This window comes from Hylobates moloch, unplaced genomic scaffold, assembly GCF_009828535.3.
Source record: "Hylobates moloch isolate HMO894 unplaced genomic scaffold, HMol_V3 SCAFFOLD_10, whole genome shotgun sequence".
NCBI classification, from domain to species: domain Eukaryota; kingdom Metazoa; phylum Chordata; class Mammalia; order Primates; family Hylobatidae; genus Hylobates; species Hylobates moloch.
This window is the reverse complement of record NW_026652285.1, coordinates 56,587,840-56,605,737: the sequence shown is the minus strand read 5'-3', so window position 1 is coordinate 56,605,737 and position 17,898 is coordinate 56,587,840. Positions and strand designations below refer to the sequence as shown.

The 17,898-nt window shown below is 42.4% G+C and overlaps 1 protein-coding gene and 1 non-coding gene across 5 annotated transcripts in view; one reads left to right on the top strand and one right to left on the bottom strand.

Moving 5' to 3' along the window:
- Positions 1-17,898, top strand: part of FRMD3 (FERM domain containing 3) — a 296,450-nt gene that overhangs the window by 79,468 nt on the left and 199,084 nt on the right. The gene's annotated exons all lie outside the window — the stretch shown is intronic.
- Positions 13,388-13,492, bottom strand: LOC116476063 (small nucleolar RNA U13). Its single transcript, XR_004250132.1, has one exon. It is a non-coding gene; the product is annotated as a small nucleolar RNA U13 (small nucleolar RNA).

Here is a 17,898-nt window from a genome sequence, read left to right as displayed (position 1 = left end):
GGAGTGTGATGTTCCCTTTCCTGTGTCCATGTGTTCTCATTGTTCAATTCCCACCTATGAGTGAGAACGTGAGGTGTTTGATTTTTTGTCCTTGTGATAGTTTACTGAGAATGATGATTTCCAGTTTCATCCATGTCCCTACAAAGGACATGAACTCATCATTTTTTATGGCTGCATAGTATTCCATGGTGTATATGTGCCACATTTTCTTAATCCAGTCTATCGTTGTTGGACATTTGGGTTGGTTCCAAGTCTTTGTATTGTGAATAGTGCCACAGTAAACATATGTGTGCATGTGTCTTTATAGCAGCATGATTTATAGTCCTTTGGGTATATACCCAGTAATGGGATGGCTGGATTAAATGGTATTTCTCGTTCTAGATCCCTGAGGAATCACCACACTGACTTCCACAATGGTTGAACTAGTTTAAAGTCCCACCAACAGTGTAAAAGTGTTCCTATTTCTCCACATCCTCTCCAGCACCTGTTGTTTCCTGACTTTTTAATGATGGCCATTCTAACTGGTGTGAGATGGTATCTCATTGTGGTTTTGATTTGCATTTTTCTGATGGCCAGTGATGACGAGCATTTTTTCATGTGTTTTTTGGCTGCGTAAATGTCTTCCTTTGAGAAGCGTCTGTTCATGTCCTTTGCCCACTTTTTGATGGGGTTGTTTGTTTTTTTTCTTGTAAATTTGTTTGAGTTCATTGTAGATTCTGGATATTAGCCCTTTGTCAGGTGCAAATTCTTAAAGAAGTAAAATGCAGAAAAACCTAACCCACCTCTACTGATCATGGTAATTTCCTAGACAGGAGTTCTGCTTCCCTCGGGGATCCCTTGGTAATTACAGGGAAGGCTACTAAGGGCCAGACTGAATTCCAGAGTCCTGATAGCAATGCTTGTCTTCTCTTATTTTGTTCCTTTTTGTTTTCCCCTTGGACTAGATGCTCATGGTGCTCATGTTGTTATGGGGTATTGATGAACCCAGGTGCTGCAGGAAACCCAGCTGTTGGTGGATGTGAAAGGAGATGAGGACATTTCAAGTGGTAACTACTTCTTGTTGAAAGTCCCAGAACAGTCTAAGTAGATGGGTCCTTGCAGGCACTTCCTGATTTATCTAAAGAGCCTAATTGTGAGTTTTGTTGTTGATCAGTTTAAAGCTCATGGTTAAGACTTTCTCAAATTAAATTTTTTTTAATGAGTTGAATACAGCTCCAATTGATTCAATGGAAAATAAACAATAGTTTCTAGTACTTTCTTCCCTATCATCCACTGACTTTAAAGCTGAGAGATTTAATTTCAGTGCAGCAGACGTAGCTGGCTGGCAGGGTATAGCATGTATACAGGTCCCACTGTTAGGGTCTTATATGATCTTTATATCACCTTTATTTCTGTGAGTTATGTGCAGTTTTGCCCTCTCCAAGAAATTCAGGCATATAGAGAATGTAAATTGTACAGAAATCTGGAAAAATGAAAAACAAAGGAAAATCAAAAGGCCTGGTGTTTTTCTGTATTTGGAGAAGGATTTGTGTGGAATCTGTGCTGGAGAAGGAAGACAGAGGAAGGAAAGAAAGGGGACTGGAGTTTTGTTATTTATTTATTTATTAACAAGATACAGGGTCTCCCTGTGTTGCCCCAAGCTGGTCTCAAACTCCTGGGCTCAAGTGATCCTCCTGCCTCAGCCTCCCAAAATTCTGGGTTTACAGGCATGAGCCACTGCACCTGCCTGGGACTAGAGCTCTAGGAAGAGTACTGGGACCGGAGTCAGGACACAGCTGTCATGTACTTGCTGTGCACTCCTGGGGTCATGACAGTTTCTTCATCTGTAAAATATGGTTCATCTCTGTGTTGCCCTGTGAACCTCACATGTTGTTGGTGAGATTGAATGGATGATGTGTATAAAATACAGAATGAAGGGCCAGTTTAGCTTAAAAGATTCCCTAGGAGCTGCTAGTTCCATCTCAAAGGCGCCTCATTAAGCTTCTTCTTCTTTTTTTTTTTTTTTCTTTTTGAGACAGAGTTTCTCTGTGTTACCCAGGCTGGAGTGCAGTGGTGCAATCTTGGCTCATTGCAACCCCAATCTTCTGGGTTCAAGCAATTCTCCTGCCTCAGCCTCCCGAGTAGCTGGGATTACAGGTGCACACCACCACGCCTGGCTAATTTTTTTATTTTTTCGTAGAGATCGGGTTTCGCTATGTTCGCCAGGCTGGTCTGGAATTCCTGACCTCAAGTGATCCACCCACCTTGGCCTCCCAAAGTGCTGGGATTACGTTTGCAAGCCACTGTGCCTGGCCAGGAACTTCAATTATCTTTGACCAGTTTAAATGTCCAAGTGGGAGAGACCCTTTCACCGTGAATGAAAATCCACAACCCAGGAACGAGGTGTCCACCAGAAAGAGTTGTAGGTCATTAAATTGCCTCTCTGACACTGATCATGGGTTTCGATCAGATTGTGGTGTGTTTGGGGAGCTTGCTTCAACTTTTTGTGTCTTCCCTCCTCAGGAAGTGCTAAGCACTGTGATTCTGGACCTTTTGGGAGAGTGAGAGGATTTGTTGTTAGAGCAAAGTGATGGTGACCCTTACCATCCTCCACCATCTAATGGGACAGAGCATGAGCCAGAACCTAGCTGGCCCCCTTGGGATAGATTGCTGGTTCCTGAACCAGCAGCTGTGACCATGGATTTGGGCTTATATCTGGAGGTGACTGCTGGTACCTATAGAGAATTTGGAAGGCAGTGGGTGGATGAGTCCTGTTTGATCAGGACACTACAGCCTCTGATCAGAACACACCGTTCTTTGCCAGCCCAGATAAAGAAGCTGTTAAATAATTCATGAGGCTTACTGTCAGCATTAACAATGGGAATGCTCCAATATGAAGTTCAAAGAGTGGTGGCTGCTCCTGGCAAGGTGATGGCAGGAAGTCTGATGGCCTTTGTTGCCAGTGAATAATGATCATTCATGCAGGGGGTGTGTACAGTTAGAGTTGGGTACTTGTACAGATATGCCAAGTGTCAGGGAAAAGCCCAGGAATCCTGAAACAAGAGGGATGGCAGAAGGGCTGGGAGGAACAGGAGGAAGAGGCTGAATCCATTCTTATGAGATGTAGTGACCAGGAAGAGGTGTCTACATGTCAGATGACATGTTCTCTCCTTGCCCTTCCTGGCAGAAGGTAAAAATTCAGATGACACGCTGGCCATCAATGGGCAAGGGTCCGATTTCTTTATGGGGTGGGCAGCAGGTAAGCATTCTACCAGAGATGAGCTGCTTTGTCAATAATGTTGTGCTGATTCTGAATGTGGGGTGGGCAGAGCACTTTCTTTCTAGGCTGGAATAGATCTTCTTGGCAAGAGCGAAATGGTTATTATTATTATTGATATGGTTTGGCTGTGTCCCACCCAAATCTCATCTTGAATTGTAGTTCCCATAATCCCCATGTGTTGTGGGAGGGACCTGGTGGGAGGTAATTGAATCATGGGGGCATTTATCCCTATGCTACTGTTCTCATGATAGTGAGTGAGTTCTCGTGAGATCTGATGGCTTTTATGAGGGGCTTTCCACCCTTTTTATTCATTCTTTTTTCTGCCACTATGTGAAGAAGGATGTGTTTGCTTCCCCTTCTGCCAAGATTATAAGTTTCCTGAGGCCTCCCCAGTCCTGTGGAACTGTGAATCAATTAAACCTCTTTCCTTTATAAATTACCCAGTCTCACATATGTCTTTATTAGTAGCATGAGAATAGACTAATACAATCATTATTATCATTATTATTTTGAGAGACAGGGAGAAACTACTTTATTGTTTTACCAACAAGGAATCCTGAGTATTTCAGTGTGTAATGTTAACAACATCTTGAGCAAGATAGAAAAATCCTCAGAACGAAATGCTTGCTGACTGACTCTGAGTTCCCCCATTCTGGTATTCTTATTTCCTTTCCTTCTTTTTGCTATCAGAGAATCCCCAGAACATCACGGTGCAATTTTTACATCCTTCTTACGCAATCTAGCAAGATTAGGGTATTTCTGTGGCTTGCCAACCACCAAGGAGACATGACCATGTGTTTGGATTATATAATACTGAGAGATTATTATTATTTTGGGGATACTATTTTTTAATGAAGTCAATTTTATGGCCATAAATGCTGAAGTAGTGTTGTTCCCTATTGAGGGAAAACAAAAAATTATCATCCTGTTTCTGAAACATAGGTGTGCCAGGATAGTTCATTGAGATATTAATGAATAAACATGTGGTGGTCTTCTATTCCCTGTTTTCCTCTCTGATCTGATTAGGGAGGCAGCCGAAATTGCTGAAAGATGGCAGCTCTTCCTTTCTTCTGTGAAAGGTGAAGCTCTAGAAAGAGATATCTCCAAGTGTTCCTGATAGATGGAAATAAGAGCCTTTGAGATGCAGAGGGGAGTAAGGGGAGGGAGATTCCAGGAACCTGGAAAGCGGTTACCATGGAAACAATGTACTAGGGATGTGGTGGTACCACAGAGGAGATGGCACCATAGTAATTCCACTGAGGATGGATCTAGGAATATGGACTCCCAGCCTTGCCACAGAGCATGGGACCCTAAAGGTATCAGAACCACTGGACCTGAGATGCCAGCTGGGAAAATGGGCATCTTAGCTGTAATCATGGAGGACTAGAGGATAAGACCCCCAGGGGCCTCCTTGATGCTTAGATGCTTCAGAGACCGCAGGACCTTGGCATAACCTTGGCCAAGGTACAGGGCATGTATATGCATCAGTAATAACTGAGATCAAATTTCCTTCCAGCCCAGTGGTATGGGGGACCAGAGCCAGATTTATATGGCAAAAATGAGAACTGTTGTATTTCTTGCACACCTGAGTTTATCTGCTAAGTAGTCATGGATAGGCTTATGGTTCACCTAATATAACTTCCTTATTTCACAAATGAAGACAGACAAACCCAGGACTGTGTAACTTCTGGAGGTTTTTCAACTTCTCCAGGTCTCTTATTCAGGCTCTGTAAAATGAAGTGAACTGGCTAATAGTATTCCTAAGAGAATCTTTGAGAAATTGCTGCCAGGCATTGGTGGCTTACTCCTGTAATTCCAGCACTTTGGGAGTCTGAGGTGGTTGGATAACTTGAAGTCAGGAGTTTGAGACCAGACTGTCCAACATGGCGAAACCCGTCTCTACTAAAAATACAAAAATTAGCTGAGTGTGGTGTCAGGTACCTGTAATCCCAGTTACTTGGGAGGCTGAGGCAGGAGAATTGCTTGAACCCTGAGGTGGAGGTTGCAATGAGCTGAGATCACACCACTGCACTCCAGCATGGATGACAGAGTGAGACTCCATCTCAAAAAAAAAAAAAAAAAAAAAAGGGAAGTTCCTGAAGGAATTAAGATTTTTGCTGCTTTTAAATGCCTTGAAATTCCCTGAATACCACAAGGCCTTTTCATATGCTACTTTCTCTTGGACCTCCCACCCCACAAGCCTGGTTCATCCTTTAGGACTCAGCCAAATGTCATCTTCCCTGGGAAGCCTTCCCTGATACTCTGTGTTCCCTCAAGACTGGCATCCTGGGTTTATCCCATGTGTTAGTTTTCCACTGATGCTGTAGCAAATTGCCATAAACTTAGTGGCTTGAAACTTAGTGGGTCTCAGTGGGCTAAAAATCACAGTGTCAATAGGGCTGTGTTCCTTCTGGAAGCTCTAGGGGAGAACCTCTTATCTTTTCCAGCTTCTAGAGGTTACTTGCAGTCCTTGGCTTATGGCCCCTTCCTCCATCTTCAAAGCCAGCATCTTCAAATTTTCTCTCTGACTGTGAACTCCTCTGCTCCCTTCTTCCATGTCTAAGGACCCTGTGATTACTTTGGGCCTATGTGTATGATCCATGGTAATTGGGTTAGTAACTTTAATCCCAGCTGCAACTTTCCTTCTCCCTTGGGCATTCATGAGTTGCAGGGATAAGGATATGGCCATCTTTGGGGCCATTGCTCTTCCTCTGACCCTATTGGTGCACTTGTCACACTGTGTGGTAAGTGCCTCTTGCCCTGGCTGTCCCCACCTCCACACTCTAAGAGCTCAGGGGCTGTGTTTGTTTCCTGCTGCCTCCTCAGAATTGTGTACAGATGTGTCAAACTAGAAGCTCTAAGATGATGGCGTGATCTGTATTGTATAATAAATAGATTTAAATTAGTTACTAACATTTAAAAATTGGGCTACTTTGCTTATATATTTTTAGGTGGAAGAATAAACAAAAAAATCTAATAAAGTTACCCATGAAGGGCAAGGGAAAAACAGATGGAAAGGATGGAAATTACTCTTTTCTGAATGTACCTTTTTGGTATATTTGACTTTGAAACCATGTACATGTTTTACATCATTATAAAACAAAGTTAAGTTAAAATGAGACAAAATGAAAACAGATCCCTTTTTCAATGAAAATAAAAAGTTCCCATTTTTAAATGAAAATTATGGAACTGGACACAGGACACGAGGGATCTTGCTCCGCTTGGCCCTGTACCCCCGACATATTAACTGCTTGAGACCTATGGGCATTTGCACTAGGATCTGGGCTTGTAACAGGAACCCAGTAAATGTATGTGTTGAATAACTTGATGGTGAACTTCAAGTATAGTTGATAGGTGGGTTAAATTGGGAAAGGGTTGAGAACAGAAGATGAGCTTGGGGAGAGGGATTAGTATTAGATTGGCAGAGAACATCTGGCCAGGTGGCATCAGAGTGCAATGTCAGGAGATGTGCTGTTTTAGCTGGGATCTTGAAAGCAGGGCGGGAGAAGAAGCCTTATGTGCAGGTGATTTATTTGGGAGGTGATTCCAGGAAGTCAGAGTGAGGGAGTGGGGAGACTGAGGCAGGGAAAGAGTAGAACTGAGGCAGGGAAGTAGTAAGGATGCTGTTATGGACTAGATATTTGTGTCCCCAGCAAACCGATATGTTGAAGTCATAACTTCTCAATGTGGAGCCTCTAAGGAAATAATTAAGGTTAAATGAGGTCCTGAGGGTGGGGCCCTGCCCAATGGAATTAATGTCCGCGTGAGAAGAGACACCAGAGAGCTTGTCCTCTTTCTCTTCTCCAGTGCGCATGCACTGAGGCAAGGCTATGTGAGGACAGAGTGAGAAGGCAGCTGTCTGCAAGACAACCGAGGGCCCTGGCCAGGCCCCCATCCTCCGGCTCCTTGACCCTGGACTCCTAGTCTCCAGAACTGTGAAAAAATAAATTTCTGCTGTTTGAGCCACCCAGTCTGTCATATTTTGTTATGGCAGCCTGAGCCGACTAAGACAGATGCATGGTTGAGGTCACTGCTGTGGGCCATGGCAGTTCAACCCAGCTGACTTCTGAGGAGGCTTCAGAATTGTCAGCCCTGAGGCCAGGAGGCCAGGGCAGCATTTGTCATCAGTTTCTCTCCCCTGTTGGTCGAGTGTGGGCCCTGAGAGTGTTCATTCTCCTGCACTTGTGAACTGTGCATGTGCACAGGCCTAGGCATCTCTCAGTAGCCTCTGTGCTCTTGGGGACGCCCCTGGGGAGAACCGAGGCTGCGAGGTACATGTAAGATATTATCATCTTGAAGTGAGCTGAAACCTCCACACAATGGTCCACCCAGACATGGCTGAAATTAGGGGTGAGGCTGAGAGCATGTGAGTCATGGTAGCAGACGTGTCTGCTTGTGGATACTTGCTCCAGGTGGGGAGTCTGAATTCAGGAGGCCGGGGTAGGAAGTTGGAAGTGAACAAGCCAGATGCTTGGTGGGACGTTAAGGCCAGGTCAAGTGGCCAGAGTTCTAGGGAGTGTCAGTGGAGTTAACAGCCACACAGGCTCTTAAGTGATGGACAAATGGAATCTGTTGATTCTCTACAAGACTCAATTTCAATTTTTCCTCTTCCTGCCTCTTGCATGATGTCACACAGCCTTTTACTGTTGTTACTTACATGTGTAAGATCAACTTCCAGGAGTTTTAATTTTTCTCTCTGTTTACTCTGTTGGGTGGGTCCAGTTAATGAACAATAAAATAACTTGATGAACAGGTGGCAGAAAGGTAGCCGAGTATAACAAAATGTCTAGAATAATAAACATATATTAAGCAAATGAGTAATTAATTCATAAGTAGAAAATGGTGCTTGGCCAACTGACTACCTTCTTATTTTAGGTCTTCAGTTTTGTTTCTTTAATTTTTTTTCTGCACCAAGTCCCTCTTTTCATTTAGTGTCTGTTTTTTGGCTGATGGAATTTCTGTATTTGATAAAAATGACCATTATGCCTGTATCTTGATTTGGATATTTTCTGATGACTTGCATTTTGCTGGATTTTGAGTTTATAGATGTACTCTTCTTGTTTTCTGAATCTCCTTGCTTTTCATTTCTGTGGATGTACACCTCTGCAGGGCATCCTTAGGACCAGTTCGCCTGTCACAGGCTTTGTAGCTGATGATGTGGAAGGAAGCTCATTTAGTGGAGGTTTTCTCTTCGGCTTTATGGTAGGTGTGATTAGACGTACAATACCCAGTACCATTGCAAGGGTCTTGAGCTGAGTGAATTTCTTGTCCTACTGATTTTAATCCTCATCGGCCTTATTGATACCAGATTTCAGATTGTTTTGTCTCATCCCTCTCAGTCATGGTATGTGATCCAACAGATATGCCTGTCAACGGACTCTTTGGCCAGATCCTGGGGTTACAGTACCTTTACTTAATGCTTGTAGAAATCTCTGTTCTTTGGCTTCAGTGGTTACTGACCACCCCCAAGCTATAGCCTTGTGTCCAGCAAATGCATGTTAGAATGAAGGTGAGCGAAGCCCCTGTCCATTTTCATTCTTGGAAAAGCCACTTATCATCTATTAATCAGTAGTACCAGTGATGTCTTTCATCTGGGAAGGACCTTAAAAATCCACTTCAATCTTTTCATTTTAATAGACAAGGAGCCAGTGGCCATGGGGCTCAAGCAACTTGACAGGATTCACTTGAGCCAAGCCCTGGTTCAGAATCTAGGTGACCCAGCTCCTGTTTTTTTTTTTTTTTTTTTTTTTTTGAGAGGTAATATGCTCATTTTATTTTTTTCATGGTTACTTATTTTATTTACTTTTTCAGCTTTATTGAGGTATACTTGAGGAATAACAACTATACATGTTTGAAGTGTACAATGTGATGTTTTGATATATGTATACATGGTGAAGTGATTACCACAATGAAGATAACATACTCATCACCCCACATAGTTACAATTTTTTGTGATGAGAACACTCAAGACCAGGTCTTACAAAATTTCAAGAATACAGTTAGCCCTCCATACCCATGGGTTCTGCATCTGTGGAGCCAACCAACCACGGATTAAAAAATACCCAGAAAAAAATTGCCTTTGTGGTGAAAAGTACAGACTTTTTTTCTTGTCATTATTTCCTAAACAATGCTGTGTAACAACTATTTACATAGCAGTTACATGGTATTAAACACTATAAGGAATCTAGAGATGTTTTAAAGTCTGTGTGAGGATGTCCACAAATTATATGAAAATACTATCCATCCTATGTCAGGTACATGAACATTCATGGATCTTGGTATCCACAGGATCCACCCCTACTGTTGATCTGAAGGACAGTACAATCATGGGGTCAATGAGGGTGTGTGTGACATTGAGAAGAACCACTTTCTTTTACCCTTAATTTGCCCTTCATCTTCCTTTCTTTTCTTCACCTTTTTCACCAGTTAAGTCCAGGAATGCTATACAGCCTAAATCAGCCACTCATCTGTAGTATTGATATTTCTGAGTAGTTGAACTTCAGACCAGTGCTGGATGGTTCTCTCTGTATGCGAGAATACATCCTGAGTTTTTATAAAGTGTGTATGTGTGTCAACAATCTGAATTAGTTTATATAAGAGGTTGGGCAATATTGTAAGTAGATATTTGCCTTTATTGCCCATATGAAGCTAATAAACCTCTTTATGGTATAGTGTCATGCCTTGAGTTTTATAGCACCTTCCTTTTAACAAACTCGGTGTTTCATTCTTTAGGCTTATTATATCTCTTAGCTTGCATTGTTTTTATTAATTTTTTTTTGAGACAGGATCTTACTGTGATGCCCAGGCTGAAGTGTGGTGGCATGATCACAGCCCACTGCAGCCTCGACTTTCTGGGTCCAAGCAATCCTCCCACTTCAGCCTCTCGAGTAGCTGGGACTACAGGTATATGCCACCATGCCCAGCTAATTTTTGTATTTTTTGTAGAGACAGGGTCTTGCCATTTTGCCCAGGTTGGTCTCAAACTTCCGAGCTCAGGCAATCTGCCCACCTTGGCCTCCCAAAGTGCTGGGATTACAGGTGTAAGCCACTGTGCCCGGCCTGTATTGTTTTAAGTTACGCTTATTCCTTTTCAAATTCAGAATTTGTTAAGCATTTAAAACAAATTCATAAATTAAAACCTCATTGAGATACCATTTACCACGTAGTTTGATGAACATAACACATGGTGTATTACGTTGGCAAAGGCAGTGGGGAAAAAGATGCTCTTATAAATGTCTGGTGGGAGTTAAATTGTGTAACTTCTATTACACTTTTGTAATAGCTACGAAAATGTGTTATTTCTATTTACCTCTCTCTGACTCAACAGTTCCATTTCTAGGTTTTGTGTTGTGGATATTCTTGAACATTGTGAAATGTATACAGGGAGTCTTCACAGCAGCACTGTTTGTTTCAAATGATTTGAAACAACTTCTCCATAAATGAGATAGGCTAAATCAAGCATGGCACACCTATACAATGGATGCGGCCATTAAAAAGAACAAGGCAGCTCATATGCATCAATATAAAAAGGTCTATAAACTATACTATCAAATGAAAATAGCAAGGTGCTACCATTTCTATTAAAAAGAGGACAAAAATATTAATATATTCATGGTTGCTTGTCTGTGTGGAATATTTCTGGATATATACATAAGAAGTTACACTGGTTACCTATGGGCAGGTTACTGGGTGGCTTGTGGGTGAGGGCAGGAGGAGGCTTACTTTCCATGGTAAGCCTTTTTGTATATTTTGCAGCATTCAAAAATTCTAATTTAAAGTTTATTTTAGAAAAATGCCCCCATGTCTGCAAGTGATTTCCAAGTTCCTCCTTCAATATTTTTAATGATTATGGAACACACTGAAATTCTTTTTTATTATTCTAGCTGTGAACTCTGTCTGCTGTATACATGCACATATATAATCATATGCAATATTTAAATTTATACTCGTTTATATGTCAGTTGGGTGGTGAGTAAAAGAAAAATATATTTTTATCAGCAAACTTGGTAAATTGTTGAGGTTTCTGATATAGTCAGTGTTAGTTGCTTATCACAACATTAGGTAAGTTTTTAAAAACACCTATTTAAAACACACTGATGTATATATATATATTAGTCTGTTTTCATGCTGCTGATAAAGACATATCCAAGACTGGGAAGAAAAAGAGATTTAATTGGGCTTATAGTTCCACATGGCTGGGGAGGCCTCAGAATCATCACGGGAGGCAAAAGGCACTTCTTACATGGCAGTGGCAAGAGAAAAAATGAGGAAGAAGCACAAGTGGCAACCCCTGATAAGCCCATCAGAGCATGTGAGACTTAATTCACTATCATGAGAATAGCACGGGAAAGACCAGCCCCCATGATTCAATTACCTCCCGCTGGGTACCTCCCACAACATGTGGGAATTCTGGGAGATACAATTCAAGCTGAGATTTGGGAGGGGACGCAGCCAAACCATATCAATATACAATTTAAAAACATGTCAAGCCACATATTGCTTAGGGATATGTGGCTATGTAATAAAAGTATAAAGAAGCGCACAGACCTAATACACATTAATTCAGTGGGGTCAAGGTGGGAAGAAATAGGATATGGAATTCAAGACGGATGGGTACATGATTGTTACATTTTTCTTTATATCTTCTTGCATATTTCAAACATTGCATAATTAAAAAGTTAGTAAGTGTTACTTGTCAGATATAGGCAGAGTTCTATTAACAAACTTGGTGTTTCATTCTTTAGGCTTCTTATATCTCTTAGCTTGCATTGTTTTTATTAATTGTTTTTTGAGACAGGATCTTACTGTGATGCCTAAGCCTGAGTGTGGTGGCATGATAAAAAGATGTAGAAACAATATAGGCATCAGTGATCCGTATTTTCCTTGTTCTCTGTCACATTACACCAGTACCTAAAACAGAGCCTGACAGAGGGTAGGCCCTAAAAAATGTTTGCAAAGATGAATAGACAGGCATAAAAGCCCTGCAAGCGACTGAAGTAGTGGCTGGTGGATTGTGTGATGTTCCAGTGTGCCATCTTGTATAATGAGACCCCAGGAGAAGAAGGGGACATACCTGATGATGTCTACAACCTTTCTGATGGGTAAGAAAAAAGAACTTGGGAATTTCTCAACAACCAGAAATAAAGATGAAATATAGAGATGTGATTGGGTCTATAATAAAATTCAGATGCTACCTGTACTCCAGAATACATCGTTTGCAAAAGGCCTTTTCATGGCTCTCAGTAAGACTGGTATTTTGTCTCCATACATCACACTCAATGGCCTCCTTTGTGAATATATTTGGTTAAGATGGCAAATGTGGGTGTAACTCTTGATTCCCCCTAGCATTGCTGTTGCTGCCTTTCATGTATCTGTGCCCAGCCAAGAGCCAGGTTGTGTGGGAGTGATTGGAATGACTGGCATTTACTGCTGCCCACTGGCAGTGGTAGAATAAATCACCTTTGTTTCTTAGGATAGCCATCAGCCATTCGGTTTCTATATTTGTTTAATATTTAGACATAGAATGAAAGGAGTGTGGGAAAATAATTAACATTGTAATCCTACAATAGCTACAAAAGATGTACTAATATGTAGTGACAATAAATGAATAACATGCTATTATTGTTAGTTACCCCACCATATTTAGCAAGCTAGAGCAGTGCTGTTGAATAAAATTATAACATGAGCCACATACATAATTTAACATTTTCTTGTAGCTACATTAAGACATTAAAAGAGCCGGGCGCGGTGGCTCATGCCTGTAATCCCAGCACTTTAGGAGGCAGAGGCAGGTGGATCACGAGGTCAGGAGATCGAGACCATCCTGGCTAACACAGTGAAACCCCGTCTCTAATAAAAATACAAAAAAATTAGCCGGGCGCGGTGGCGGGCACCTGTAGTCCCAGCTACTCTGGAGGCTGAGGCAGGAGAATGGCGTGAACCCGGGAGGCGGAGCTTGCAGTGAGCCGACATCGCTCCACTGCACTCCAGCCTGGGCGACGGAGCGAGACTCTGTCTCGAAAAAAAAAAAAAATCTGAAGCATCAGTTCATACGGGGATGAGTAATTTAATTACTAAACATAAACCTGGAGGATTTGAAATTAGGCCAACTAATTTTTTTCTTTTTTACGTCAGATGATCCTGTGTCTACGTTGTAACAGGGTGTGAGGGAGGCACACCTCACACATGGGCTTGAGCACCCAATCACCATGCTTGTGAACTATACAAAGAGATCGGGCCAACTCATTCTGAGTATAGATTTGGTTCCAGATTTTTGACAGCTCCCATATCACACAGGAGGATATCAATAGTGTGTACATATGGAGCGTCTACCGCATCAAAGATTGAGTTAGCTAGAAGAGAACTGTTGGGGGAAGGCCACAGTTATTTGTTCCCCCATCAGCATGGCTGCTGGAAAGTTCTAAGAGCCCAGAAAAGGGGGCAAGGATTGATAGCCTGCCAGTCTCCTCCCTCTGTTGACATCTTGTTAAGAGGAATCAAGTCCTGGGACTTGGGGTTTATATAGGAAATGGAATTAGTTCTTCCTCTTAAACTCACAAACCACCAAGAATCTACTGGGGATCCTTGACAGTTATGAATAATTTACAGATGTCTATTATGAACTATTAAATTATTAAATAGTTATTAGTTATAGTAGTTATCAATTGTTAAATTGTTAGATTATTAATAGTTGTTAGTAATTCATAAGCAGTTTTATCTATTAAGGTGAGAGGCAGAGAAGCGACCAAGTTCTGATTTGAGTGCTCTTGGCTGGGACTGGTCCTCTGGCCAGCTCATTTTGGGTGGGTGAGGGGATAATACTCTTCTCACCTCTCCCCTGACAGCTCCCACTTCACTTTCTTGCCTGGTCATACCTTCAACCTGATGTCACAGCACATCCTGTAACAAGCTAGCCAAGGGTATTCTGTGAAAAATTCATGCCAGCATCCCTGTCAGGCTATTTGGCCCCAGGCTAAACTGCAGTGTGGCAGTGTCAACTGCACAGTGTTTTGCAGACAATCGCCTGGGTAGGTAATCATTGCTGCCCATTAAAATAAAGACAGAATGGGAGGGACTAGTCAATACTTCCGTGTGCGTGTGTGTGTGTGTGTGTGTGTGATGTATGTATTTGTGTGCTTGTGTGTGTGTGTGTGGAGTGGGGCAGTTTAACATTTCTATCTATTGCTCTTTTTTTTTTTTTTTAAATTTACCTGCTCCCAGCGCTGATATCTATTGCTCTGAAAAGAAGTTAAAAAACTACCTTTTCTAATAAGTACATGTGTATTATGGAAAATACAATCTAACCTTGCTTAATCCTGCACCTCAGCATAATCACTGAAGTAGCATATTTCCCTTCACTGTTTAAAAACTCTTTATGAAAAATTCCACTGACTTGGCTAAAAAAAAGGTGTATTTTGTTTTTGTCATAAAAACAAATTGCTCATGATTTAGGGAACTCGTGTTCGTTGCTCTCGGGTTGAAGGTAATTTTGCAGTGGATTGCTGATGCCTCAGAGCACCTATACATACTTCACATTTGGGAACTTATTAAACGGACATTCATTAAAGTCTCATTTCCTACATTTTATCCATTCAGAAAGATCACCCTTCTTCCACTTTGGAATAGTGTGTTTCTCACACTGCTCCAACTTTGAGTTACTCCATCAGTGCAGGCCCTCGCGTGTCCCCGCTGCTGCTCTGGCACTTGGCTTGCAGCACTGTATCTTTCTAGAGAGTTTAACAGTTTTGTTTTCCCTGCCCAGCCTTTGTGGTTGCCCGTCAATACCTGGTGCGAGTGGCATGGAGACTCTAGCCCTGCCATCTTCCTGGAGTCCCTTTCCAGGGAGCTGAGGGTCTTTGTTCCAGGCTGCCACGTGGGGACTCTGCTATTCCAAAGAGGAGGAGGAAGAAGGCTGATAATATGCATTTTGTCTTTCACTGCCTTTTGGGCAACAGTCTTGGAATGAAAACACTAAAAACAGATGTAAAAACTGAGGGTGACAGTTGGGATCTCATTAACTTAGTGGCTGTCACAGTATATCCAGGAAATAGGCTTGTGTGCATGCGGCTGTGTCTGAGAAGCTGGAACTGCATGTGTGTGTGTGTGTGTGTGTGTGTGTGCGTCTGTGTGTGTGTGCATACGCACGGGTGCACACATACATATGCCTGTGCTCCTGGAGGTGGGGCAGGCATTCTAGGCTTTGCCATATAATTTTCTTGCTTAAGCTTTAAAAAACTGTCAGTTGGGTGGCAGCAGGCTTGGTTATTTTTTTTTACGGGTGCTTCTGTAAATATCTTTAAATTTTATCTTAGGCTTTTTAGAGGGGCATTCAATGTGAAGAATAAACAGATTATGGCTTTGCCTTTTTTTAAAAAAAGTTACTGAGGCATGAAATGCACCCAGTTAAGTGCCTCAGGTGCACTCTCTTAATTGAACAGCTGGATCAACATGAGAGTATTTCCATACATTACAGGGTACAGTGCCTCAATTTGATCATTTTGAAAATACATGAGTTTCCAGTCTTAACATACCACCTTTCCTTACCCTCAGTCCAACTTTCAATTCCTGAATCTTCATAGGAGCTTCTGGGATCAAGTCCATCACTTGGTTGTAATGTCCAATCAACAAACATGAGTCTAGAGCTGAGATGCCTCTGCATCTATTTTCACCTCTGGCAAAGCTGAGCTTGGCAAACTGTGCAATGCCACAGACATCAGAAGGGCCTGAGCAGGGGTGCATCTGTGGCCTGAAGGTTCTCAGAGTGGGAGCCAGAGGCCTGGGTTCTGGACCCAGCTCTGTCACTAGCCTACAGAAACCTCACTGTGATTTCTGAAGTCGTGTCCTCCAATTTGATGGCATTATGCTTCTGGTGAAAATATGGCTCTTCATGTAAATACAATAAACCCCATGACCTCAGAGTTCAACCGGGAAGCTTACGTGATCCCAGGACCAGACCAGATGTCCTTCTTCTAAAAGATATTTTACAGCTGTTCACTGGCCTCATTCTGTCTTCCCGGAGGCAGTGGGCAGGCCTCTCAGCAGACCAGATGGAAGCTTGTAGAGCTATTCAGAGTTCTGTGTTAGGTTTTCAAAATTGTAAAATGTGGATAATAACATTACTTTCTCCATGGGCTGTTGGTGCGACATACCGGAGTCCGGACTGGTGGGGCAATCATTTTGATTTGGTGGTCCTCTCTTGCCTTCCTTTGTTGTTAAATAATTTGAATATCATCCCTAGCCCCTGAGAGATTCCAGTGAGACCCCTAGGACATCCCCTCCATGAATGCTCTTTTCCTTCCTTATCTCCTTGCCCTCTGCAATGGCTCAGCAAGCTGTCCACTCCTCAAACACAGCATGTTTCATACAGATAAGACACCCAAGGCCCATTTTGCTACATCACAGTGAGCTGAGCAAGGCCACAGGCTGAAGGAGGCCTGGGAATCTGCAATGAGGTTGCTGTCTAGGTGTGCTCTGACTTGACTTCTTCCAACCGTACCAATAAAGCTGAAAAGAATTCGAAGACGTAACTGTTGGTCACTGCCCTCCCCACTGCTGCCAAGATAACGTGAAATTCGTGGAGGCTAGAGGCTTTGAAGGTTTGGCTAGCTTAAATCATCTTAGCGAAAGCGGAGTGGAAGCTTGAAAATCAGATCTGCTTTCAAGCATTTTTTTTTCCCGCTCTGTGGTCTTAGGGAGGGGACTAGAGAGTGGCTCACAGGCCTTGATTTTCCTGAGTAATTGTTTCTCTTCTGAGATACAGTGGAGCTTTGGAAACCGAGCTGGTGCTGACTTGCTACCTGTATTGGTCACCCCTGGAAGACTGCAGATGCACCTCCATTTTCCCTCCCTACCTTGCCAAGGCTACCACTTGCCCGGTGCCACCTGAGGACTTACCGTTGCTCTGCTGGGTTAGGCTCTGCTGCCATGGGACTATATTCAACCTCAGCAGTAGGGTAGTCCTCATGGAATCACAGCTGTGTGATGCCATGATAGGGTTGAGATGGGCCATATGTGCTGCTGCTCTTCACCTCTGTGCAGATAGGGCCAGGAGTGAGACAATAGGGAGTGGTAGGGACTGTGGCAGAGGTGGGTATGCCCCATCAAATATTATAATATTTTGAAGTAGGTAATATACTGTTTCTTAGAGAAGTGTATTTAAGAATGCCTATAGGAAGATTAGAAAGGCATGAAGGATGCAGCAGGGGAAGTAATGTTGAAATTGGACTCACACACTGAAGCACCGACTTTAGGTACTCAAACTAACAAAGAAAGAAGAGAAGCGAAACAGATCTACATCTGGCATTGTATTTAGTTTGGGGCATGGAGCACTTGCGACTTCCAGTAGAGTCTTAAGAGAAAAAGACACATTTATGGAGCACCTGTTATGTGCCAGATAATGCATTGGCATTTTAATAAATAATGCCTCATTTAATTCTCACAGCAATCCTGTGAACTGGATCTCTTACTCTTATTTTTTAAATTAAGAAACTTGGGCACAATGAGGACAAATATTTTATTTGAGGTGACTCAGCCAGAACATGGTGGTGTTAGGATTTGACATCCTGACTTCTGTCTTTTAGTTCAGGAGCTCCTACCCTGTGCTGGAATATCTATTGCTGGATTTTCTGGCCTGTGTGCCC